Below are 26,320 nucleotides of genomic sequence, written 5' to 3' on the forward strand. Positions count from 1 at the left end.
CCATTCTATGAAAAGAGCCATTTCTTGTGTGAGCAAGGACAAATGCAGCCTCGGATTCCAAATGAAATCAGCGACATCAGATCTATATATAAGAGCGGAATGAAGCAACAGCCCATTTGCTATGCACGGCTCCCCAAAGTTGCTCTTCTTTCTCACTCCATCGGCACAAATTCAGGAGTTGTTTGACAGCGGTTGTCATTCCAATGTGTCATTGCGGTGATCTAGAGAGCAATGCTAAGGGCAGGAGCTTGTGTCTAGCATTTGGGATGTTTGTGTGGGCGAGCAGAGGAGCTTCTCTTATCGGAACCTCTCCGTGGCCTTTGAATATATAGACGAAGCGCTGATGATATCGATGGATACGAGCCTTGGATTCTAAATTTGTTCATAGCTAACATTGGTTTTTTTGAGAGATGGGTACGAAAGCACAACTTGATTGCTATGTGGGAGCTCCCTAAGGTTGCCTCTGTGCCAACTTGATCGGCACAGCATTGGGAATGGCTCGACAGTGGTTGTCGTTCCAATGTGTCATCGGGGGATGACTTGGAAAGTGGTCTTTCTTTCAAGGGCGAGCTCGTGTCTAGCACTTGGATTGTGCATCACGTCACAAGTGAATGGGGAGATCTCTCTATGAACGGTGGCATGGTGATTGCAAGAGAAAATTGACTTAGTCAGAGCATTGGCCTCGGGCCATTAGGACGGCCTCACAATTTCTCTTTAATTGAGTCCTATGTTTGCGCAGTAGCAGAGTTTGCATGTAAGATGGGCCTTGTTCTTGAGAGTTCCAGGAGATGACCTCCAGAACTTTTGGATTGGGCCCCTTCAAGGTGAAATTCATCCAGTTGATCGGATGAGCTTGATGACCATTTCAGTCCCTTGGCTCCATGAACTCACATCTCCTAACCGATGAAAATCTTTTGCTCCTCTGCTAACCTCATAAAAAATTGCGTTGTGAATGGCTGTTTGGTCAGAATTTTCAAGGATTTGGATTTTTAAGGCAGTTGTTGGTGTGTTCGCAAATTTCTAATGCAGAGCAAGCCTTGCACTAATAGCTTATATAGGAGAGGTGGTTGCCGCGAGCCTCTCCTGTGCCCCTCTCATTGATTCAATGCCGGTGTCAAGGTGGATGGATATGTTAGTTTTTGAAACGGTGGATTCCGACATTGAATCAATTAGAGGGGCATGAAGCCCACCCTCGATGTGTTATTCCTTGACTCTCCTTTAGATTATTTCTTCTTGTCACTTAGCTAGCACAATTTCAAAAAAAGGTTTGGCAGCGGTTGCCAGCCCTCATCGCGTCTACTTGGTGATTTTAAAACTCGATCTAAAACGAGAGCCCTCGTCTAGCACCTTCGTCCGGTGTTGCTTGGGTATTCAATAAATTTATGCCATCGACATGAATCCCCCTACGAATGGCTACGCTTGGGTGCTTGGCGCTCTAGCAAAATTTTTTTGCATGCCTATCACAGCTACAATGGGAGTGGTGGTTGCCACGAGCCTCTCCTGTGCCACGCTCATTGATTCAACGCCACTGTCAGTGTGGATGGATATGTTAGATTTTGAAATGGTGGATGTTGACGTTGAATAAATTAGAGGGGCATGAAGCCCACCCTGGAGGGTGCTATTCTTGGACTCTCCTTTAGATCATGTGTTTCTTGTCACTCAACTGGCGCAATTTTGGAAAAAGGTTTGGCAGCGGTTGCCAACCCTCATCGCATCTACTTGGTGATTTTAAAACTCGATCTAAAATGGGAGCCCTCTTCTAGCACCTCCATCTATTTTTGCTCAAGTATTGCATAAATTTATGCCATTATTGTGAATCCCCCAACGAATTCCTTCGCTTGGAACCTCTCTTAGATTAGCTTCTTCGATAACTCGACCGATGCAATTATGGAAGAGACTTGGTAGCGGTTGCCATTCTACACCGCGTCTTTTCTGCGATTTCAAAGTTGATCTAATGGCGAGCCCTTGTCTCTAGCCATGAGGTGGGTGCTTGGTGCTCTAGCAAAAATTTTTGGGTACCTATCACAGCTACAATGGGAGAGGTGGTTGCCCGAGCCTCTCCTGTGCCCCCCCTCATTGATTCAACGCTGCTATCAAGGCGGATGGATATGTCAGATTTTGAAATGGTGGATGCTAATGTTGAATCAATTAGAGGGGCATGAAGCCCACCCTCGAGGGTGCTATTCCTGGACACTCCTTTAGATCATGTTTTCTTATCACTCAGCTGGCACAATTTCGGAGAAAGGTTTGGCAGCACTTGCCAACCCTCACCGCGTCTACTTGGTGATTTCAAAACTTGATCTAAAATGGGAGACCTCGTCTAGCACCTCCGTCCAGTGTTGCTCTGGTATTGCATAAATTTATGCCATCGGCATGAATCCCCCAATGAATGCCTATGCTTGGACTCTCTCTTAGATCACCTTCTTCAATCACTCAACCGATGCAATTACAGAAGAGACTTGGTAGCGGTTGCCATTCTACACTGCATCTGGTCTGCAATTTTGAAGTTGATCTAATGGCTAGCCCTTGTCTATAGCCATGAGGTGGGTGCTTGGCACTCTAGAAAAAAAATTTACGTGCCTATCGCGGCTACAATGGGAGAGGTTATTGCCGCGAGCCTCTCCCGTGCCCCCCTCATTGATTCAACATCACTGTATGGGCAGATGGATATGTCAGATTTTGAAACGGTGGACGCCGACGTTGAATCAATTAGAGGGGCATGAAGCCCACCCTTGAGGGTGCTATTCTTGGACTCTCCTTTAGATCATGTTTTCTTGTCACTCAGCTGGCGCAATTTTGAAAAAAGGTTTGGCAGCGGTTGCCAGCCCTCACCGCGTCTACTTGGATATTTTAAAACTTGATCTAAAATAGGAGCCCTCGTCTAGCACCTCCGTCCGGTGTTGCTCGAGTATTGGATAAATTTATGCCATCGGTGTGAATCCCCAAATGAATGCCTACGCTTGGACCCTCTCTTAGATCACCTTCTTCGATCACTTGACTGATGCAATTATAGAAGAGACTTGGCAGCGGTTTCCATTCTACACCGCATCTGTTATGCGATTTTGAAGTTGATCTAATGGCGAGCCCTTGTCTATAGCCATGAGGTGGGTGCTTGGTGCTCTAGAAAATTTTTTTGTGTGCCTATCATGGCTACAATGGGAGAGGTGGTTGCCATGAGCCTCTCCCATGCCCCCCTCATTGATTCAACACTGCTGTCAGGGTGGATGGATATGTTGGATTTTGAAATGGTGGACGCCAACGTTGAATCAATTAGAGGGGTATGAAGCCCACCCTCATGGGTGCTATACCTGGACTCTCCTTTAGATCATGTTTTCTTGTCACTCAGCTGGCGCAATTTTGGAAAGAGGTTTGGCAGCGGTTGCCAGTCCTCACCGCATCTACTTGGTAATTTTAAAACTTGATCTAAAATGGGAGCCCTTGTCTAGCACCTCCGTCCGGTGTTGCTCAGGTATTGCATAAATTTATGCCATCAGCAAAAATCCCCCAATGAATGCCTATGCTTGGACCCTCTCTTAGATCACCTTCTTCGATCACTCGATCGACGCAATTATGGAAGAGACTTGGCAGTGGTTTCCATTCTACACCGCGTCTGTTCTGCGATTTTGAGGTTGATCTAATGGTGAGCCCTTGTCTATAGCCATGAGGTGGGTGCTTTGGCACTCTAGAAAAATTGTTTGCATGCCTATCATGGATACAATGGGAGAGGTGGTTTCTGCAAGCCTCTCCCATGCCCCCCTCATTGATTCAATGCCGCTGTCAGGGTGGATAAATATGTCAGATTTTGAAATGGTGGATGTCGACGTTGAATCAATTAGAGGGGCATGAAGCCTACCCTCAAGGGTGCTATTCTTGGACTCTCCTTTAGATCATGTTTTCTTGTCACCCAGCTAGCGCAATTTCAGAAAAAGGTTTGGCAGTGCTTGCCAGCCCTCACTGCGTCTTCTTGGTGATTTTAAAACTCGATCTAAAATGGGAGCCCTTGTCTAGCACCTCCGTCTGGTGTTGCTCAGGTATTGCATAAATTTATGCCATTGGCATGAATCCCCCAATGAATTCCTACGCTTGGACCCTCTCTTAGATCACCTTCTTCAATCACTCAACCGACGCAATTATGGAAGAGACTCTGCAGCAGTTGCCATTCTACACCACGTCTGTTTTGCAATTTCAAAGTTGATCTAATGGTGAGCCCTTGTCTCTAGCCATGAGGTGGGTACTTAGCGCTTTAGCAAAAAATTTTGCATGCCTATCGCAGCTACAATGGGAGGATTTGATAATAAAAGCTCTAGGCAACCCTCCCCAATAGAATCGGTGCTGGTGTTCAACAAAGACATGTTATTTGGATTTTGAATATTGGCACCAGCATCATTTCTATTGGAAGGGTCATGAAGCCATCCCGATTTTGCTATGCGAGTGCTCTCTCCCCAGAGTCATTCTCTTCGCAACAACTTCTTTGGCGCATAAATTTTTAGAATGGTTCAGTAGTGGTTGTCATTCCAATGTTGCCATTGTGGTGGTTGCCTGGGCAACGATCTGAAGGGCAAGCTGTCGTCTAGCAGATGGGCTGCGCATCACGAGTGACAAGGGAGCCTTTGTTATCAAAAGCTCCCCGTGGCCATTCAATCAGAAGAGCCATTGCTCATGTGGGCAAGGATGAATGCAGCCTCGAATTCCAAATGAAATAAGTGACATCAAATCTATATATAAGAGCGGAATGAAGGACCAGCCTGTTTACTAGGCACCTCTCTCCAAAGTTGCTCTTCTTTCTCACTCCATTGCCACAATTTCAAGAGTTTTTCGACAACGGTTGTCATTCCAATGTGTCATTACGGTGATTTGGAGAGTGATGCTAAGGGCAAGAGCTTGTGTCTAGAATTTGGGATGTTTATGTGAGCGAGCAGGGGGGGCTTGCCTTCTTGGAACCTCTCTATGGGCTTTGTATATAGACCCAGTGCCAACGATATCGATGGATGCGAGCCCTTGGATTCCAAATTTGTTCACAGCTAACATTGGTCTTTGTGAGAGATGGGTATGAAAGCACATCCCGATTGCTATACAGGAGCTCCCTAAGGACGCCTCTATGCTAACTTGATTGGCACAACATTGGGAATATTTTGACAGTGGTTGTCATTCCAATGTGTCATTGGGGGATGCCTTAGAAAGTGGCCTTTCAAGGGCGATCTCACGTCTAGCACTTGGATTGTGCGTCACATCACAAGTGAATGGGGAGATCTCTCTGTGAATGGTGGCATGGTGATTGCAAGAGAAAATTGACTTAGTCAGAGCATTGGCCTCGGGCCATTGTGACGGCCTTGAAATTTCTCTTTAATTGCAACCTATGTTTGCACAGTAGTAGAGTTTGCATGTAAGATGGGCCTTGTTCTTGAGAGTTCCAGGAGATGACCTCTGGAACTTTTGGATTGGGCCCCTTCAAGGTGAATTTCATCCAGTTGATCGGATGAAGCTCGATGTGCTTGTATCTATTCTGAGATGGTAATGATGGTCATTAATCTGTGGTGGTGAGTATATCCCATTCGGTAATTGCAATGGCAAAGCTGGTGGGATGTACTTGTCACTTTGTTTTGTTGGATATACCCTATATGTAGGTGTCTACACGGCTTGCAACACACTACACATTTGGTGTTCGATTCTAAGATATGCTTGTTACTGAGTGTGTATGGAGTTGTATCTTTTAGCCAAGGGCTCCATCTCATTGGCACATTCTATCATTGCATTTTTATCCTGCCCGGACGGCAAGAAGGAAAGAGATGGTTGCACGGGTGCATTGCTCGATGTCCCCAATTTCATCGAGCGTCCACTCTCCACCCTAATTTTTTGCCAATTGGTAGAGCCTTAAGATTGAGAGGGGGGTCGGTGAAAGGTTTGGTTGCCGCATAATTTATTCGCTAGTGCATTCTTGGTGTGTGCTCGTCTCTTCACTGTCTCATCCTACAGAGGTGCATGGCATTGTCATGACAGCCTTTGTTGTCTGGGCCAGTAGAAGCGTAGAGTATTACTAATAATTTTATTTTGGATGCGGAAACTCTCCATGCCCTATCCTACCCTGTGCGATCCGAACGACTGTGGCTCATGGGTTCTATGGGAGATACTCTTCTTCAGCTCCCCCCTAAAGAGAGTGTTCGGTGTTTGCATTGTGTGGACAAAAACCCCAAGGCGTTTCAACTCTCTTACGATGCAAAATTCTAGGAGGGCTTGTTGAAGTATTGCCTTTTGTACGGAGTGCACCAAAAAGCGTGTAGGGGGCATATGCCTAGGAAATGGATGTCTCTGAGTGTTCTTACTCGGTAGTGTGCATGGTGTACATTTTTGCATTACGACTCTGCTGCGAGCATTTGTGATTCAAGAATTTTGGGGGAACAAGTTTCGTACAAGATGTTCTTCTTATGCTCCTATGAACCAGAGTGCTCATCTTTGCAATGCTCCAACAAGTGCAGGCCCAACGTGTCTGTCTAGGGGAAGAAATCACACGAATGCTTTTTGTCGAGATGTGGGTACTCATGGGTGGTTCCCTCACGGTGTAGTTCTTCGGTATGTGCATGTGCATGAGATTGAAGCTTGTTCAACAATGCTAGTGTGAGTTTCCACCCGTAGGAACTTTTTTGTACCTACACTAGCAGATCACGTGTCACGGGGAACAGTTAGCAAGGCTATGCTGGGAAAGGAGATATTTGCCTAAGCTTAGACATGTTTGTGTATGCGGGCGGGCTCTCATCACCTATAAATCTATGGAGGGGGTGTTATACACGATGCCCTTGAGTGGCCTTATAATTGAGGTAGTCGCATGCACAGTGATGCCCCCGCTAATTGCATAACTAGCCATGTTTTTGACTCGCACGACCCTTCACCCTTTAGCACAGTGGTCTCCGTTGGCACTTCAAAAACCAGCTCTTCATCATGGGAAAATGTTTGTTGTAATCGAGAAGGATTTTTTTTGTGCAGGTGCACCTCAACAGGCATGTAGGAGGCATATGCCTAGGAAATGGATGTCTCTGAGTGGCCTTACAATTGAGGTGGCTACGTGCACGGTGCCATCTCGTACAGACTCGAGGCTTCTTTTTGAGTAGTGGTGACAGCGAGTTCGAGGGTAAAGGGTTCCATACAAGATGTTATTCCCAAGTTCCTATGAACCAAGGCTCCCTATTTGGCCCTCTTCGGTTGACAATGGGACACTTTCCTCTTGTGTGAAATCTTTGAGTGTTGCGAGTCCTGCATGTGCTGTGAATGTCATTCTTGTTGCTTGTGCGGCAGATTATGTTTGGATGCACGATAGAGCGAATGAAAATATGTGTTTCCCATCGCGGCAGGCATCCCTTGGCTATAGCAGGTCTTGGGGGTCCCCTCATTGTTAGAAGCTACCTGGTCGATCCTACTAGTAGTCATATTCTTGTCTCAAAGATTAAGCCATGCATGTCTAAGTATGAACTATTTCAAACTATGAAACTGTAGATGGCTCATTAAATTAGTTATAGTTTCTTTGATGGTACTTTTCTACTCAGATAACCGTAGTAATTCTATAGCTAATACATGCACCAAATCTCGACTCTTGGAAGGGATACATTTATTAGATAAAATGTTGGCGCGGGCTCGCACTCTATTCCGGTGATTCATGATAACTCAACGGATCGCACGGCCTTTGTGTTGGTGACGCTTCATTCAAATTTCTGCCCTATCAAGTTTCGATTGTAAGATAGAGGCCTACCATGGTGGTGACAGGTGACAAAGAATTAGGGTTCGATTCTAGAGAGGGAGCCTTAGAAACAGCTACCACATCCAAGGAAGGCAGCAGGCGCACAAATTACCCAATCCTGACATGGGGAGGTAGTGACAATAAATAACAATACTAGGCTCATCGAGTCTTGTAATTGGAATGAGTACAATCTAAATCCCTTAACAAGGATCCATTGGAGGGCAAGTCTGGTGCTAGCAGCCACAGTAATTCTAGCTCCAATAGCATATATTTAGGTTGTTCCAGTTAAAAAGCTCGTAGTTGGACCTTGGGTCGTCACGGTCGGTATGCCTTCTAGGTGTGCACTGGCCCTCACATCCCTTCTGCCGACAGCGTGTTCCTGGCCTTAATTGGCTAGGTCACAGTTTTGGCGCCATTATTTTGAAAAAATTAGAGTGCTCAAAGCAAGCCTACAATCTGAATACATTAGCATGGAATAACGTGATAGGAGTCTGGTCCTCTTCCATTGGCCTTCGGGACCAGAGTAATGATTAATAGGGACTATCGGGGGCATTCGTATTTCATTGTCAGAGGTGAAATTCTTTGATTTATGGAAGATGAACCACTGCGAAAGCATTCTCCAAGGATGTTTTCATTAAAGGAATTGACGAAAGGGCACCACCAGGAGTGGAGCTTGCGGCTTAATTTGACTCAACACAGGGAAACTTACCAGGTCTAGACATAGTAAGGATTGACAGATTGAGAGCTCTTTCTTGATTCTATGGGTGGTGGTGCATGGCCATTCTTAGTTGGTTGAGTGATTTGTCTGGTTAATTCCGTTAACGAACGAAACCTCAGCCTGCTAACTAGCTACGCTGAGGTTCCCCTTCGCGGCCAGCTTCTTAGAGGGACTATGGCCTCCTAGGCCATGGAAGTTTGAGGCAATAACAGGTCTGTGATGCCCTTAGATGTTTTGGGCCACATGTGCGCTACACTGATGCAACCAAAGAGTTTCTCTCCCTGGCTCGAAAGGTTTGGGAAATCTTGCCAAATTGCATCGTGATGGGGATAGACCATTGCAATTATTGATCTTCAACGAGGAATTCCTAGTAAGCGTGAGTCATTAGCTCATGTTGACTACATCCCTGCCCTTTGTACATAGCGCCCATTGCTCATATCGATTGAATGATCTGGTGAAGTATTCAGATCGTAGAGACGATGGCAGTTCCTATCAGCGATGTTGTGAGAAGTTCACTGAACCTTATCATTTAGAGGAAGGAGAAGTCATAACAAGGTTACCGTAGGTGAACCTGCGGTAGGATCATTATTAGTTTGAGACCTTGAATCGTGTAGGGGATGGAGCTGGCCTCCTCCCTACCCCAAAAATCTCGACGACATGTAGACACTCGGCCCTACAGCGATGTGCTGGACGGCCAAGCTATGGGTCCAGCGCTGTCGAGGTCGAGGGTCACATTGAATGCCCGTGATTGAAAGCGTGGATTCCCCGCGGGGCGAAGAAGAGACTCTCGGATGTAATCTAGATTAGGATCGGTGCCTTCAAACAACGTCCGCGTTAGAGCCAGAGGTCTTTTCTCAGTTGCAGTTCACATGGGGTTCGGGGCTCATCCCCCATTGAGATTTCATGGTTCGATCGCGTGCGCGGTGTTGTGCTAGGGATCCGTCGTTTCGACGGTGGCAAGTTGAGATTTTTGCAACCCCTCGTTGCCTTGCCCAGGTGTGTTGACTCGTCGCTTGGAGCATTCTATGTTTAGGATGGGTGCACTCATGTGATTTGCAGGGTAGGGGCCCCGTCCGCTGATATGGCTCTCCCATGTGTCGCCTCCCACCTTTGCGAGGTAATGGGGCGGGGACACACCACAATGTTCCTCATTGCACCCATTGGGTACTCAGGGTTCAAGATGTGTCAACACCCAACACACAGGTGCATCGCGCACCTTAGAAATCCAAAGAACAAAGTGTGAGCCAACACCTTGCACACTTGGGTTGCCGAAAGACAAATATAAAACAAAATCATGACTCTCGACAATAGATATCTTGGCTCTCCCCATGATGAAGAATGTAGCGAAATGCGATACTTAGTGTGAATTGTAGAATCTCGTGAATCATCAAGTCTTTGAACGAAAGTTGCTCCCGAGGCCTCGACCAAGGGCACGTCTGCTTGGGCGTCGCACTACAAATTTTTTCCCTCCCCAAGGAGGAGAGGAGATGGCCGTCCATGTCCGCAAGTGGCATGCAATCGGCCGAAATGAGCACAAGGTCCGTCGATCCATCACGACAAGTGGTGGCTCGCAAAGGCCGACGTTGGTTTGCGCCGATCGAACGATTCCTTGTGAGGAACTTTATTTTGGGCTCAGCGGCCCACCGCAATGCGAGCATTGCTGCATCTCTACCGCATCCCTAAGTCAGAAGTGAGTACCCGCTGAGTTTAAGCATATCAATAAGTGGAGGAAAATAAATTTACCAGGATTCCCCTAGTAACGGCGAGCGAACCAGGAAGAGCCCAGCATGAAAATCGATGGCCGCGCCTGTCAAATTGTAGTCTATAGAAGCGTCCTCGGTGACGGACTAGGCCCAAGTCCCTTGGAAGGGGGCACCGGAGAGGGTGAGAGCCCAGTCGAGCCTGGACCCTATCGCACCTCGAGGCGCTATCTGTGAGTTGGGTTGTTTGGGAATGCAGCCCTAATCAGGTGGTAAATTTTGTCGAAGCCTAAATACGGGCGAGAGACCGATAGCAAACAAGTACCGCGAGGGAAAGATGAAAAGGACTTTGAAAAGAGAGTTAAAGAGTGCTTGAAATTACCAAGAGGGAAGTGGATGGAGGTCGGCGATGTGCCCCGGTTGGATGCAGAACAGTGTGAGCTAGTCTGTCGCTCGGTTCAGGGGACGTGCCAGCGCGGGCTATCATGGCGACACAAGTGCAACCTTCTGGTCACACAAATACTTCCATCGTGGCAGTCAAGGAGCAAAGCATGCACCTTTACAGTGGGCTCTCAGGAACCTAAGCACTCGTGGTACTGGCCAGCAGGCTTTCCATCCGAACCATCTTGAAACACGGACCAAGGCGTCTAACATGTGTGCGAGTTGGCGGGTTGGGAAAACCCGCGAGGTGCAAGGAAGCTTACTAGAAAAATCCCCTCTTGAGGGGTGCACCGTCGACCGACCTAGATCTTCTGTAAAGGGTTTGAGTGTGAGCACACTTGTTAGGACCCGAAAGATGGTGAACTATGCTTGAGCAGGGCGAAGCTAGAGGAAACTCTGGTGGAGGCCCGCAGCGATACTGACGTGAAAATTGTTTGTCTAACTTGGGTATAGGGGCAAAAGACTAATCAAACCATCTAGTAGCTGGTTTCCTTCGAAGTTTCCCTCAGGATAGTTGGAGCTCACGTGTGAGTTTTATCGAGTAAAGCAAATGATTAGAGGCATTGGGGGCGTAATGCCCTCGACCTATTCTCAAACTTTAAATAGGTAAGTCGGCACGGCTGCTCTATTGAGCCGCGCCATGAAATCGTGAACTCCAAGTGGGCCATTTTTGGTAAGCAGAACTGGCGATGTGGGATGAATTGAAAGCCAAGTTACGGTGCCAAATCACGTGCTAACCCAGATCCCACAAAGGTTGTTGGTTGATTAAGACAGCAGGACAGTGGTCATGGAAGTCAAAATTCGCTAAGGAGTGTGTAACAACTCACCTGCCAAATCAACTAGCCCCAAAAATGGATGGCGCTGAAGCGCACAACCTATACTCGGCCGTCGGGGCAAGTGTCAAGCTCTGATGAGTAGGAGGACGCGAGGGTTATTGCAAAACTTTGGGCGTGAGCCTGGGTGGACCGGCCCCCAGTGCAGATCTTGGTGGTAGTAGCAAATATTTAAATGAGAACTTTGAAGACTGAAGTGGGGAAAGGTTCCATGTGAACACCACTTGGACATAGGTTAGTCGATCCTAAGAGATGGGGAAGCCCTATTTCAAGGGCACACTTTGTGTGATCATCGAAAGGGAATTGGGTTAATATTCCCGAACCGGGACGTGGCGGCGGATGATAATGTTAGGAAATTTGGAGATATCGAAGGGGGCCCTAGGAAGAGTTTTCTTTTCTTTTTAATAGCCTGTCCACCCTGAAATTGGTTCAACCGAAGATAGGGTCTAGTGGCTGGAAGAGCACCGCACGTCCCGCGGTGTCTAGTGCGCCTTCGGTAGCCCTTGAAAATCTGGAGGACCAAGTACCGTTCATGCCCAGTCATCCTCATAACCGCATCAGGTCTCCAAGGTGAACAACCTCTGGTCAATAGAACAATGTAGGTAAGGGAAGTCACCAAAATAGATCCGTAACTTCAGGAAAAGGATTGGCTCTGAGGGCTGGGCCTAGGGGTCTGTGCCCCGAACTTGTGGGCTGTTGTTAGCCTGCCCGAGCTGCTCCCACGGTGAGGGCGGGCCGTCACATGCCAATCGGGCGACGGACGCAAGATGCCCCCTTTGGAGGCCTTTCCCTAGGTGACAAATAGTTGACTCAGAACTTGTATGGACAAGGGAAATCCAACTATTTAATTAAAACAAAGCATTGCGATGGTCCCTGCGGATGCTAACACAATGTGATTTCTACCCAGTGCTCTGAATGTCAAAGTGAAGAAATTCAACCAAGCACGAGTAAATGGCGGGAGTAACTATGACTCTCTTAAGGTAGCCAAATGCCTTGTCATCTAATTAGTGACGTGCATGAATGGAGTAACAAGATTACCACTATCCCTATATACTATCTGGCAAAACCACAGCCAAGGGAACGGACTTGGCAGAATCAGCGGGGAAAGAAGACCCTGTTGAGCTTGACTCTAGTCTAACTTTGTGGAATGACTTGAGAGGTGTAGAATAAGTGGGAGCTTTCAGGCGCAAGTGAAATACCACTACTTTTAACATTATTTTACTTATTTCATGAGGTGGAGATAGGGCAATGCCCCTTTTTTTGGCCTTAAGGTGCGTCTAGGCGAGCCGATCCAGGCAGAAGACATTGTCAGGTAGGGAGTTTAGCTGGGGTGGCACATCTGTTAAAAGATAACGTAGGTGTCCTAAGATGAGCTCAACGAGAAAAAAAATCTCGTGTGGAACAAAAGGGTAAAAGCTCATTTGATTTTTATTTTTAGTACAAATACAAACTGTGAAAGCGTGGCCTATCGATCCTTTAGACTTTCAAAATTTGAAGCTAGAGGTATCAGAAAAGTTACCAAAGGGATAACTAGCTTGTGGCAACCAAGAATTCATACCGATGTTGCTTTTTGATCCTTCGATGTCGGCTCTTCCTATCATTGTGAAGCAGAATTCACCAAGTGTTGGATTGTTCACCCACCAATAGGGAACGTGAGCTGGGTTTAGACCGTTGTGAGACAGGTTAGTTTTACCCTACTGATGATCCACGCCGCGATAGTAATTCAACTTAGCATGAGAGGAACCATTGATTCACACATTTGGTCATCGTGCTTGGTTGAAAAGCTAGTGGTGTGAAGCTACCGTGTGTCAGATTATTACTGAACGCCTCTAAGTTAGAATCTACGCTAGATGCGGTGCATATCTCTCTTTGGCTACATCGTGACCTACGGTAGGGGTGCTCTTGCACTCCCAGGGGCCCGTGTCATTGGCCATCTCCGATCGGTGCACTAGCCCATTGGAGAAACCTTGGATATTAATTTCAAGCGGTCGTCAAGAAGAATCTTTTGCAGACGACTTAAATAAGCGGTGGGGTATTGTAAGTGGCAGAGTGGCCTTGCTGCCACGATCCATTGAGATTCAGCCCTCTGTCACCTTGATTCGTAAAATTTTTTTGACTCTGAGGCAGGTGGGGTTTTTAATTTGTGCGAGGGTGAGAAAATCTCCCAAGTGCCAAATTCTGGGTGGGGGTGGGGTTTGCAAGGTTTTTTCTTGCGAGCTCGTAACAATCTCTCAGGTGCCAAATTCCCGGCGAGTGGGGTTTGCAATTTGTGTGAGTGCGGGAAAATCTTCCAAGTGCCAAATTTTGGGTGGGTAGGGTTTGTAATTTTGGCGAGGGCGTCAAAATATCCCAGCTGCCAAATTCCTGGTAGGTGGGGTTTGCAATTCCGCCAAGGCAGAAAAATCTCCCGAGTGCCAAATTCCGGGCGGGAGGGAGGGGTTATGTTGAAATTTCTGCCAGGGCAGAAAAATCTCTCGAGTGCCAAATTTTGGGCGAGTCGAGTTTTGTAAAATTTCCACAAGGGGGAAAAAAATATCCAGAGTCCCAAATTCTGAGCTGGTGGGATTTGTGATTTTTGGAAGGGCGAAAAAATCTCCCAAGTGCCAAATTCCCCGCGGTTGGGGTTTTGTGATTTCCGCGAGTGCAAAAAAGGCTTCCAAGTGCAATTTCCATGTGGGTCAAGTTGCAATTTCTGTGAGGGCGAAAAAATCTTCCAAGTCCAAATTCTGGGCGGGTGAGGTTTCGTAATTTCCAAGTGCCAAATTTTGAGCGGGTGTGGTTTGTAAATTCTGTGAGGGCGAAAAAATCTTCCAAGTCCAAATTTTGAGTGTGTGTGGTTTGTAAATTTTCATGAGGGCAGAAAAATCTTCCGACTGCAAATTCTAGGCGGGTCCCTGGGTTTTGTAATTTTTGCGAGGGTAGACGACTCATGTACATGATCCAAAATCGGTCAACTTATTTTTTTGGTTAACGCCTAAAGTTTTGAACTCAAATCGAGTTGGCTACCCCAACTCGAATCGCCTCCGAATTTTTTGGACAACCCATGTCACCATGCTCGACTTGATTCTAAGTGCCCCGAGTCATGTACGTGGTCCAAAAGAGGTCAACTTATTTTTTTTTGGGTTAATGCCCAAAGTTTTCAACTCGAACCGTGTCGGCAACCCTGAGACGAATTGCCCCAACTACCCGAACCCTAACTCAAATCGCGTCGAGCCTTAACTGCCTCCAATTTTTTTGCATGACTCATGTCACCATGCTTGATATGATTCTAAGTGTGCCAAGTCATGTGCATGATCCAAAGGCGGTCAACTCTTTTTTTGGGTTAACGCCCAAAGTTTTCAACCCAAATTGTGTCAGCAACCCCGACTCGTATCGCCTCGAGCCTTAACCGCCTCCATTTTTTTTGTAGGACTCATGTCACTATGCTCGACTTGGTGCCCCGAGTCATGTACATGATCCAAAAGCGGTTAACTTCTTCCTTCTTTAGTTAACACCCAAAGATTTCAACCCGAATCGTGTCAGCAACCCCGACTCAAATCGCCTCGAGCCTTAATCTCCTGCAATTTTTTCGAGCCACTCATGTCACCATGCTTGACTTGATTCTATGCACCCCAAGTCATGTACGTGATCCAAAAGCGATTAACTCTTTTTTTGGCTAATGGCAAAAGTCTTCGAATCGACTCAGCTACCCCGACTCGAATTGCCTCGAGCCTTAACTGCCTCCATTTTTTTTTTTGCTCGACTCATGTAACCACACTCGCCTTGATTCTGAGTGGCCCGAGTCACTTACGTGATCCAAAACTAGGTAACTTTTTCATTTTTCTTTTTTTTGTCAAGTCCCAAAGTGCCTCGAGCCATGTACATGATCCAAAAGTGGTTAACATTTTCTTTTTGGTTAATGCCCAAAGTTTTCAACTCGACCCACCTCGGCAACCTTGACTCGAAGTGCCTCAAGCCTTAATGGCCTCTAAATTTTTTGCACGACTCATGCCACTGTCAACTTTTCACTCGAATCATCTCACCCAGGGCACCTCGATGCTACATCACACGAGCCCTGTGCGCGATCCAAAACTAGGTAACATTTCTTTTTGAACTCCCAAAATTTCATTCTTTTTTGCCTTACGGGGCCTATCATGATCTCTTTTTATAAAGAAAATTCTCAAATCAGATCGTTTCGGCTACCCTACCTCGAATCTGGCTAGCTAGGCGTAACACCTTGATTCGGCTCGGCAATACATGAACTGAAACTTGTGCGTGATCACCAAGATGACTTACCATCTTACCTTACCAAGTTGCCCCACCAGGTCAACTCTTCTTTAAGACCGCTCACCATGTCAGCTCCCCAAGTTAGGTTGCCTCACCAAGTCGACCCCTTAAGTTTGCTCACCAAGTCAGCTCGCTAAGTCAGCTCACCAAGTCGAATCACCTAGTCATTTTACCACCTTGCCCCAGCAAGTGTACTCACTAAGTTGCCCCACTGAGGTGCTTCTCTAAGCCCACTCACCATGTCAGCTCACCAAGTCAGTTGTTCAAGTACGTTGCCAAGTCAACTCTTTAAGTTTGCTCACCAGGTCAGCCCGTCCAAGTCGACTCTTTAAGTTTGCTCACCAGGTCGGCCTGCCCAAGTCGCATCAGTGAGCTAACTCATCGAGTCACCTCACAAAGTTGACTCTTTAAGTGCGCTCACCAAGTCAACTCACCAAGTCGACTCACCATCTCGCCTCGATAAGTTGGCTTGCCGAGTTACCCCACAAAGTCGTCGCCTCTTTAAGCCCGCTCATCGTGTCAGCTCATCAGGTCGGCTCACCAAGTCACCTCAAGGATAGCTCCTCACCATGAGTCGCCTCACCATGTTGACTCAATGAGTCACCTCACCATGTTGACTCTTTGAGCCTGCTCATTAGGTCGCCAAGTCGACTTGAGTACATTGCCAAGTTGACTCTTTAAGTTTGCTCGCCAGGTCGACTCGCCAAGTCTGCTCAACATGTCATCTCAACGAACCAACTTGCCGAGTTGCCTCACCTCGTTGGCTCTCTAATTCCACTTGCCAAGTCACCCCACCAACTCACCCCATTAGTCCAACTCACCACCTTGCCCCATTAGGCCCACTCTCACCATGTTGACTCTTTAAGTTTGCTCATCAAGTTGAGCCACCAAGTACTCTCACCAAGTCAACTCTTTGAGTCCGTTCATCAAGTCGCCCCACCAAGTACTCTAACCAAGTCGATTCTTCTAGTGCATTTGTCAAGTCACCCCACCAAGTACTCTCACCAAGTCGACTCTTTAAGTCCTTTCATCAAGCCATCCCACCAAGTACTCTCACCAAGTCAACTCTTTAGGTTTGTTCATAGAGTCACCCCACCAAGTCGACCCTTCAAGTGCGTTCATCATGTTGGTCTGACTTTTTCTGCAGTAAAAAATTTTTTCAGTTAAACCATAGAAAAGTCAGATGTTCTATGTCTATGTGAGGTACAAGGTTTTGGATAAACCATCTATAAGAAATATTCACCTTGTAAGCCTTACATTCATCTCTATTTATAAATGGTCGGGCGCGAAAATTTTCAAAATTCAAAAGAAGCGAATATGCTTCCTTTTTCCTTTTCGTTTCTCTCGGGTTACCTTTCTTACTGTTTGTCCCAACTGTCAGATCCGATTAGATCTACCACTGGCGTTATCTCGCTATTGAAAGTTGCATGCTCATTAAGTATAGCGAGATAGCGAGTGTCGAGTTTTTAAGCGGTGGGACCATGAAGTGAAGGTGCGGCGATCAGAGATTTGTTTATTAATTACTTTATTGTGCAGGTACACTTTGCAATTCGCCATAAAAAGGGGAAGAGGGACCCACTAGAATATCTGACATCAGAGCCGGAATGTTGATTTTTCCAGAAGTTCCGCCACTTCGCTATCAGAAAATTCAGGCACTTCACCGTTAGCAAAGTAGCGAGGCCACGTGAAAATCTTAAAATGATGACATTGCATCTTGCTTGTATCATAATTACACCAGGTGGCATGACCTGTCATGAATACTGTTGTCAGAATCAGTTTTAATTAATGGAAGTAATTACTAGGTACCCCCTTGCTTTTTTTGGCACGGAATCCTTTTAAGTGCCGAAGCTCGCTACCTCGCTATCGAAAAGTTGAGGTGCTTCACCGTTAGCGAGTTAGAGAGGCCCTGTAAAATGGTAAAAGATGGGCAAGATCTATGATGACGTGTAATGACAGATGACTGATAAAATTTGACATGTGCTAGCTATGCAGAGATCCGATTCTCATTAATGCTTACCTGACTAAATATACAAGAAATCTGGAACATCAGCTTAAAGTGAATCAACGGAGCTCGCTATCTCGTTATGATGAGTTGCAAGGAAGATAATTACAGCGACATAGCGAGATGGGCCCACTGCCTTCTTTCTTAAGAAGCCCTGTAGCGTATCTTTCGATCATTTCTTGATCCGATCAACGGTTGTCGCCACCTCGTTATGGCAAGGTGCTTGTTCTTTATGCATAACAAGGTAGCGACATGCTGACACGTGTTCTCCGTTGTCAGTGGGTTTAAAGGTAAGCGCCATCAAAAGAAAGAATTATGTACGTGGCAAGCTCTCATTGGGTAATATGACTAACATGGCAAGTGTAACTCCTAGTTGTTCTCTTTGTACCGCATGATCGTAGGATCTTTGAAGATCAACAGCGCAGTTGTAAACTAAAAATGTAGTGCCACTCTCTGTATTAATTAGACAAGAAAGCTTCGTCCGTGAGAAAAAATAGAGTATAATACAGAGAGATTGCATCAGTTTCATTTCACGCGAGAAAAGATTTGAAGCCATTCTTGTGCAGAAGCTATTACTGAAAGAAAAGCGTGCCAAGGTTGATAAGAAATTGTCAAGTTATCTGTTCGCTGAAATTTTGCAGGAATTCAAAGGAAAATTGAGACAGAATTCAAGTAAGTAAAACTGCCATCATCTTTGTGAGCTTTTAAGTTTTAAAGACGATAGCCCAAGATGCCTCCTAAGAAGGGATTTACAGGAGCAGTAAACTACCTGGATAGAAATGTGCATGATGATTTGCTTGAGTTACTTCCTGAGTCCACTGTAGAAACGGTGCAAGTTAAGAGGTTAACCTCACTCAATCCTAGGCTTAGGGTAGCTGATGGATTGTATGATAAGGGTAATTGGGTCCGGGATGCTCAAACTGCTCAGACTGGTTTGAGTTTATTCAAGAAATGGTTTGCAGAGAGAAAGTTATATGCCCCTCATGCCAACATTTGGAATTTTGATCTTGGGAAGCTTGTTGTTCCCAGCGTGTTTATGGATTTTGACTTGCTTGAAGCCATAGCAAAAAACTATGACCAAGCCACTAAGGTAGTGAGGAGAGTAGATGGTGAGGCTTTAGTTACCATCAGTCCCGAGGAGATTAGGAAGGTATTCAGTCTGGGACCCCTCACCATGTATCATGTGCCCATTAATCTGATAGATTTAGAAAAAGAATATATATCCAAAAGGGATGTAGTTAGACAGGGTGCACTGAAAGCCCACATAGGCTGAATTGGAGGCCTCCCAACCATAACATCATCTTCTAAAGAGCCCTTCAAGAAATCATGTTTTAATGCCAGGGCAGTGGAGATATATAGGACCCTGTGCAGAGTCTTCGGAGAGGGCGAAGAAGATTTTATTCCGGTGAGCTTTATGTATATGATCACCCAAATCTCTTCTTTTGGTGTGGAAATAATTTTTGATTTTGCATCTTACTTGGCAAATGAGATCCATCATGGATTGGTGGGGATTGCACAGGGCAAGGTGGAAAAGGTTTGGGGTCAGTATTCCTTATTGATGCATATGTTTCTTTTTAAAGGGGCCACTTATTTTGGTAAAGAAATGGTTTTAAATAGAGAACAAGAAGGGGAAGCACTACCAATCTAATTATGGAGTGCAGACATGACCTGGGAAGCAGAAAATGCTAGCTTCGTTAGATTTGATAGGCACTTTGCCTCCAAACTAAGGTGCCTCTTATTGAGTGACAATCCCAGAATCCCTAAGGCATTAATGCACCTTATCAGGCCTATGGACAAAACCCACAATCTAAAGGTTTCACATAATTGGGGAGATATTATCCCATATTCAGTCTCAACGGTCATCAGGGTCTATGGTTTCAAAGGAACACCCCATGTGTTACCCTATCAGGTACCCTTGAAGGTAGGGATAGCTGAATTTTTGTGGCAGTTGGGAGGAGTGGAGGAGGCCTTTTTGCACAAAAGGGGGACAGGATCAATTTTTCCTACTTGTACTATAGCCCACCAATTTGTGATAACTAAAGAAGGGTGGGTCTTCCTCCATAAATTTTTGGATCAATACAAAATGGCAGTGTCTCACTCTCATTTTTGTGATGCAGAAGGTTTCTTTAACTCTGCCCTTAGATTGAGAATCAAGCTGCGTCCAGTCCAGCATGAATTCTATTTTCCAGAAGATATAATAAGAAATGAATACTCTCTCCATGAGCAAGAAATAAAGAAAGAAAAATGGAGAGTCTATTCAAAAGTTTTGGAATTCATTAATTGTTTTGATAAAAATTTCAGTCCTCTTAGTAATGCTGCGAACAATGCAGACAAAGTACATAAACTCATGAGTAATTTCTCTGAGATAATGGAGGTAATGAATGAGAAGAAACAACATTTTATTAATTCTTTTCCAGATAAAGCCAGAGAAATTATGAGAAAATTGGGTTTCACTCCCAACATTGGAGTAGGTCTACTGGTGGTACGGAAGAAAATAGGGTATACTATTGTCCGACAGCAGGTGCCCGTTGTGCATAAAGAAAAACAGATTGTTGGATCCACCAGCACTGTCCTAGAAGAAAGACCCCCTGAACCTTCCCCCAAAAGAAGAAGAATAATAAGGGAGGAAGAATCCCCTGATGAAAGTGGCTCACCTTCTCAAACCCCAATAAGAGTTGAGGAAGAACAAATCACCAGTGAGCAATTCGAACAAATGGGGTCACAAGGAGAAATTTTTGTTACACAAGCAGAGATTGATGAAGGGAACCCTCAGGAACCCCCTGTACCAAGTTTTGAATTAACTACAGCAGATTTCAGAGGAAGGGAATTGGACCCTGTTTTGGAACAAGCCAGTCAGCATTTTTTGTCTGATAACAATTTTGTAAGATCTAGGGCTTTCCATCAGTTTGTGTGGAGAGTAAACATGCACATTTTTGAGCAAAGGTGCAATAATATGAGAGCAGAACATCTAGAAATGGATGAGGCCTCCATTCAAAGTCTAATAAAAGAACAAATGGTTCAAGAGTTCCAAAATATAACCCCTGATGAGGGAAGACAGATGGTAAAAAATGCTAATGTTTTATTATTGCCCAATTGGGACATTGCTGACGCATTAGTTTTTAATTCTGTTTCAAATAATTTAGGGCTCCAGGATCCAAATAAAGAGGAATTCTTGGGTACAGCATTCAGCAATGATCAAGCTGCCCTTGTTATGTGGTCCCTGAGAAGAGGATCCAGGGTTACTTCGTCACAGCCTGATGATTTAGGATTGACAGGGAGTATCATTGTAAGAAGAGTTGCTGACACTTCAAATGTACAGGCAGCCCACATGAATGTGGATTATTCTAAATTTGCCCTGGCTACTGCGGAAAGAGAAGAGAGGGAAATGATGGATATGCATAATAAATATGAAGTAGTGGTAGAAGCATATAATCAAGAGGTAAAAAGGAGAATTGAGTTAGAAAATAGGGTATCTCAATTAGAAAAGGTACTTGGAAAGAGAAAAATAGGAGAATCCAGTACATTAAGAATTGCATATCCCCCACAGTCATCGGTGGGATTAACCCCTATTATTGAGATACCTAACACCCCTGAAAGACCCCAATTCTATACTGCAGAGGAATTTGAAGCAGAAAAAACCAAATTACATGAGTGGCAGATAGAATTTAGAAATCAGCAGGAAGAGAAATGGAGGCAGGGTGTGACATACTTGAGGGATAAAATACAATGGTCAAATTTTTATGACCAGTTGACAAGGATTATAACCCTCATAGATGAGTTAAATAAAGAAAAGAATGGACTAGATTCTCTTACACAGAAGTGGAGACAGAGGAATAATGATGTTACAATTATTTGTATATCTACAGTTCAAATGCCTTACCATCAGGTTGAGAGGATTTTTGATTTATTAAATCAATTAGATAATTTTGAAAATAAAAGAGATTCTTTACAGAGAAAATTGACACTCTGTTTTTCAAGATATCTTGCTAAGAAATTCACCCTATTTCCTTGTGCCTTAGAATCTGTTGATACAGTAAAGGAAAAGGACAAATGGAAAAAGGAAATGGATGAATTATTTGATAACAGAATAACAAACATCATTAGTGAAACTGGCTAATGGTTTTGGGCAAAGACAAATGAAGAGCTGGTAAAAATACAACTGTATTATGCTGATATAAGAAAAGAATTCGATGAATTAGAAGAAAATGCCAATTCTTTAATAAAGATACAAAGAGAAACCCTAAGTTTTGATTGGCCAGATGATGATACTTTCAACAGATGGAAAGATTAGTTTAGTGAACAGATGTCAGGAGAAGATGACGAGGAAGATGTAAGAGTAATTGTTACTCTTGTAGTCAGCAATGATGACATAGAAAATCCCCAGGTTAAAGTGATTTTGCATGTAACAGAAGATGATACATCACTTACAGACCTTATGGGTATGTACTCTGAAGATGAAGAATGATTGCAAGAGCAGATTGTAACAACCAAGAAGCATAACAGAAAGGGACCCGCCAAGAAATGCTGTTGTAATCAACCTTTCTGTTATTCTTGTTTTTTGTTTTTCAAAAGAAAGACACCTGTCACCTTCTGTAGCCTGAAGCTTGTTGCATCTCACATTATTTAAGTGAGATCCCAAGGCTAAAGAAGGGTCCGAATTTGGTTTTCACTAAGTATTGTGCTTAGTTCTTTTTTGGTCCAAACATTTTTGGAAAGAAATTTATAGTATGCTTTTTCTGTCAAAATTTTCTGAGAAATGGATGAATGTAGAAAGAACTGTGCTTCTTCTCTGAAGGTTTTTCTGGGTTTTTTGTAAAGGATATATCATTTTCAAAGGAAATGAATACAAGTTATGAACTGTCCCCATATCTGTTCTTCTCTGAATTTTGTCTCCTTTTTAGTACTAAGCTACCTTGATGTTGTGTGAGTAAAAGCTTATACAATTGATTGCAATTTAGTAAGACTGTACATCCATTTGCTATTGTTGTTAATTCAATGGATTAAGTAAAGGCTTTGATGAATGTGATGAGGTTGCTTGGGTGTTAATAAGGATTTTTGAATGATAAATTCTGGTAAGAATTGCTGATGAAAATTCGTTGCAAGGCAACAAATTAGATCTAAGAATTTACTTGACTCTGAATTCCCAATGGATTAGGCACTGATCGAAAGTATTTCAGCCAAAAGAGAAGTATATTATAACTAGCTTTTTCAAAATACATCATAAAATCAATTTTCATTTATCTTTTCTGTAAGATTTTCAAAGTTGGCCAGCACTTGCCTACCTAGATTGTTTTAGCTTTGTTTAGCCATTGTTGTTGGAAACATCTGCAGAGCTATAGAAGATTTCTTGGCCATATCTATTCAAGGGATGTGTTTATCAGTTATTTACTTATATGTTTAAGGATTTAGAGATGAGAATCAAAATGAAACTAAGGATAATTCTCATACAATTATTCCATCTTTGAACCATCCCCGGGTGCACCCGCCCTGGTTTTACAGAGCCAAAAGAGTAGAAAACCGTCTAAGGTTTTATTGAAGTTGGGTCCTAATACTTTGCATATGCAAGTGATAATGAGAATTGGCTATTCTTCAGGTTGTGTATGTACTGATATCTAGGTACTAAGCCTTTTGTCGCCTAGTAGTTTTAGTACTGTTAACATCAAAATAAAACACCAACAAAATGGCGACTCTGCTGGGGATTCATTAGTGTCAAAACTTGAGAATCTAAAGAAGATACAAACCCAAGTACCATTGCTACACACTGACACATCCAGCTTATCTGAGTGTCTTATCTAACAAGCAAGAGTTGCAGTCTTACAACATCAGTGATTGATCCCTCTGTGCCATATTTTTGTTCCCGTTCGTGTATTGTTTTCTTTCTGTCAGTAAGGAGTGTTATTATATTTTCCCAAAAAAGGGTGGCGACTCAGTCAAGGTTTTGAAGCTAGTGCTTATTGTAACAAAAGGAGAATATGGCTGACAAGAGAAAAAACACAAGGGCTTACATGAGAGCCAATCCTGATGTATCAATGTATACTGATTTACCCCAAGGTGGTAGGAAGAACCAAAATAAGAAAAGAATAGATCCAAATCCTACTTGGAAGCCTAGAGGTAATGCCTCTGTAAATTCCCATTATCAACCGATAATAGCAAGAGAATCATCTTCTCTTAGTTCTGAATCCGAAAATACAAGACTTTTAGGAGGTATTTTCAGTACCCCATTACCAGATCAGAGAGTTTTTCAAGATAAAGACGTATCTACTATGGGAGTTGCTTCACCCAGACCAAGGCCTGTAGCAGATATAAATTGTAGGCTAGGATTCAGAAGTTCATCTGATAACCTTTTTAATCCCAGAGTAGCCCCATATATGGAATCGAACCTTATAGATCTAGATGATCCTGCTAATTCCGAGGCAACCTCTGCTGATTCTAAAGAAGTGCAATCTGAAATAGGATTTTTGAAGAAATGGATTGCTGAGGAAGAAGCTAAGCGCATCCGTCTTGAAAAGGAAAGGGAGCGAGCCACTTTGGATGCAATAATAGAAAGAGATACTCTGCTAAGAAGGATGGCTGCTTTGAAAGAGCAAAATAAAAAATTAGAAGAGAATATCCCCACTCTCCGTCAGGACGTCTTTGGAGATATTGATAATCTAAGAGCTAAAGTTCAACAACAGGAAAAACTCCTAAATCAAAGACAAGAACCAATTATTGCTCAGATTCAAGCTTATAAACCCATTCAAGTTAATCCAATAGAGCCCACTGGAACAGTTCCAGATAAAGGGAAAGGCAAGGCTGTAGGAATCCAAATAAATGAGCCTCAAGCTATACCGAGCAAACCTATACAACCCTCCATATCAAAATTAGATCTAGAACTAGAGAAGGCTCGAAAGGAGAAGGAAGACCTTGCAAAAGAACTTGAGAAGGTTGAAAATGAAGCTCAGGCCGCAGAGACCAGAAGGAAAATCCAATTCATAAAGTCTAATTCTGCATTAAGTTCATGGCCTAGTTTGTCTATCCCACCTACAAATCCTGCACCAGTTAATGCTCCCATAATCCCGACTCAGAAAGCACCCCAATCTGCTCCTACCTCATCTTCCAATATTGGCACTCAAGTCCCATTTGTCCCACCACAGCTATCCCAAGCTGCTCTCCTAACTCAAGCTAATGCAGCTAGTACTTCTAATGCTCCTGGTTTCCAGAAGAAACCTTTATACCTCGAAAAATATAGACAAATATCATTTGCCGGTATTCCTGGTGCCCCCCATCCCATATCTTTTGATTTAAGGGATAAAGTGGTGAAGTTTTCTGGAAATAATGCTGTCACTGGTGAAGAACATTTGAGAATTTTCATTGACATGCTCAATGATTATGAAGTTGAACATGAGGACATGGTGATGAAATTATTTGTGCATTCACTCACAGAGGATGCAAGGGATTGGTTCAGGAGGTTGCCTGATGATAGTATTACTTCATGGAGTGATTTGGAGAAATTGTTCAAGGAACAATATGGGGACAATACCAATGCAGGATTCATGTTGAATGAGTTCAACAATATCAAGAAGAATCCAAATGAATCAACATTTGATTTCAATGTGAGATTTCAGAAAGGGATGTACAAACTGTTTCAGTTTATGCGGTTAAATGAAGACGTCTGTCTTACAACCTATTTTAATGCCTTTGATAGCAAAATGGCCTACCAACTAAGAGATAAAGATCCTAAAACTCTAAGAGACGCATATAGAGTTGCAGTGAATATAGAAAATAATAGAAAGGCCTCTGGCAAATTAGGGAGGAGGGATGATCCTAAGCTTTTCAACCCTAAGAACAATAATAAAAGGGAAGGTGACAAAACTCCCATAGGAAAAAGGCCTGAAGAACCTATTATAGGCCATGTTTTAGAAATGCTTAAGAAAATGAATCCCACTAATTTCAATAAGACAAATGTTACTGAGAGAACCCCTATGAATAACAGCAATTTCAATAGACAGCCTAGGATGCAGAATTACCCTTACACCACCCAATGGAAAGATGGTAAACCAGTTCCTAACCAGATCTAAAAGATGAAGGATAAGGGTACCCCAGACCCCCTGCAAAGGAACACTGTAAATATGAATGATGATGTACCTTGGTGCATTATATGCCAATCACCTCATTCTGCTGATTATTGTGCTGTTGCCCAATCATTCGCCCAAGCTCAAGGAGTGCAAGCAGAAGAAGAAACAGAAGAAAAGAACCATGATGATATAAGTTGCAATATGGCGAACACATCTGATGATTTGATAGATTCTGATTCAGAAGAACCTGAGAATGATGTTACCAGCCAGAGAATTGCTTACCAGTTACATCATCAGCAAATATTTGCAGATGATGAAAAGAATGATACAGATAAGGTATGCAATACATTTTCTGAAGTAGGTTTCACAAACCTAAGAATCCCCTCCAAGGAGGAAATTGATAGAATTACAGCCGAAATGATTTCACAAGTCCACAGTAATTACAATTTGAGAAATAGAGCAATAAATAATGAAGCCGGAAGGCCATCTAGTATGTTCATCAAAGACACCACTCATAAGACAGATGATCAACACAAGAAAGTCAGTATAGATGTGTCTAAGATCAAGGAGAACAAGGGTC

General features: G+C 43.9%; 2 non-coding genes and 1 pseudogene across 2 annotated transcripts; all 3 read left to right on the forward strand.

Moving 5' to 3' along the window:
* The first annotated feature begins 7,392 nt into the window (after nucleotides 1–7,392).
* On the forward strand, nucleotides 7,393–9,032 carry LOC149578929 (18S ribosomal RNA; annotated as a pseudogene).
* A 708-nt stretch (nucleotides 9,033–9,740) lies between these two features.
* On the forward strand, nucleotides 9,741–9,894 carry LOC149578930 (5.8S ribosomal RNA). Its single transcript, XR_016358198.1, has one exon. It is a non-coding gene; the product is annotated as a 5.8S ribosomal RNA (ribosomal RNA).
* Nucleotides 9,895–10,118: 224 nt separating this feature from the next.
* LOC149578931 (25S ribosomal RNA) lies at nucleotides 10,119–13,521 on the forward strand. The gene has a single exon (XR_016357900.1). It is a non-coding gene; the product is annotated as a 25S ribosomal RNA (ribosomal RNA).
* Nucleotides 13,522–26,320: the final 12,799 nt, after the last annotated feature.

Source organism: Cupressus sempervirens, chromosome 1, assembly GCF_028749045.1.
Source record: "Cupressus sempervirens isolate cs-2001-9-10 chromosome 1, ASM2874904v1, whole genome shotgun sequence".
Classification (NCBI taxonomy): Eukaryota; Viridiplantae; Streptophyta; class Pinopsida; order Cupressales; family Cupressaceae; genus Cupressus; species Cupressus sempervirens.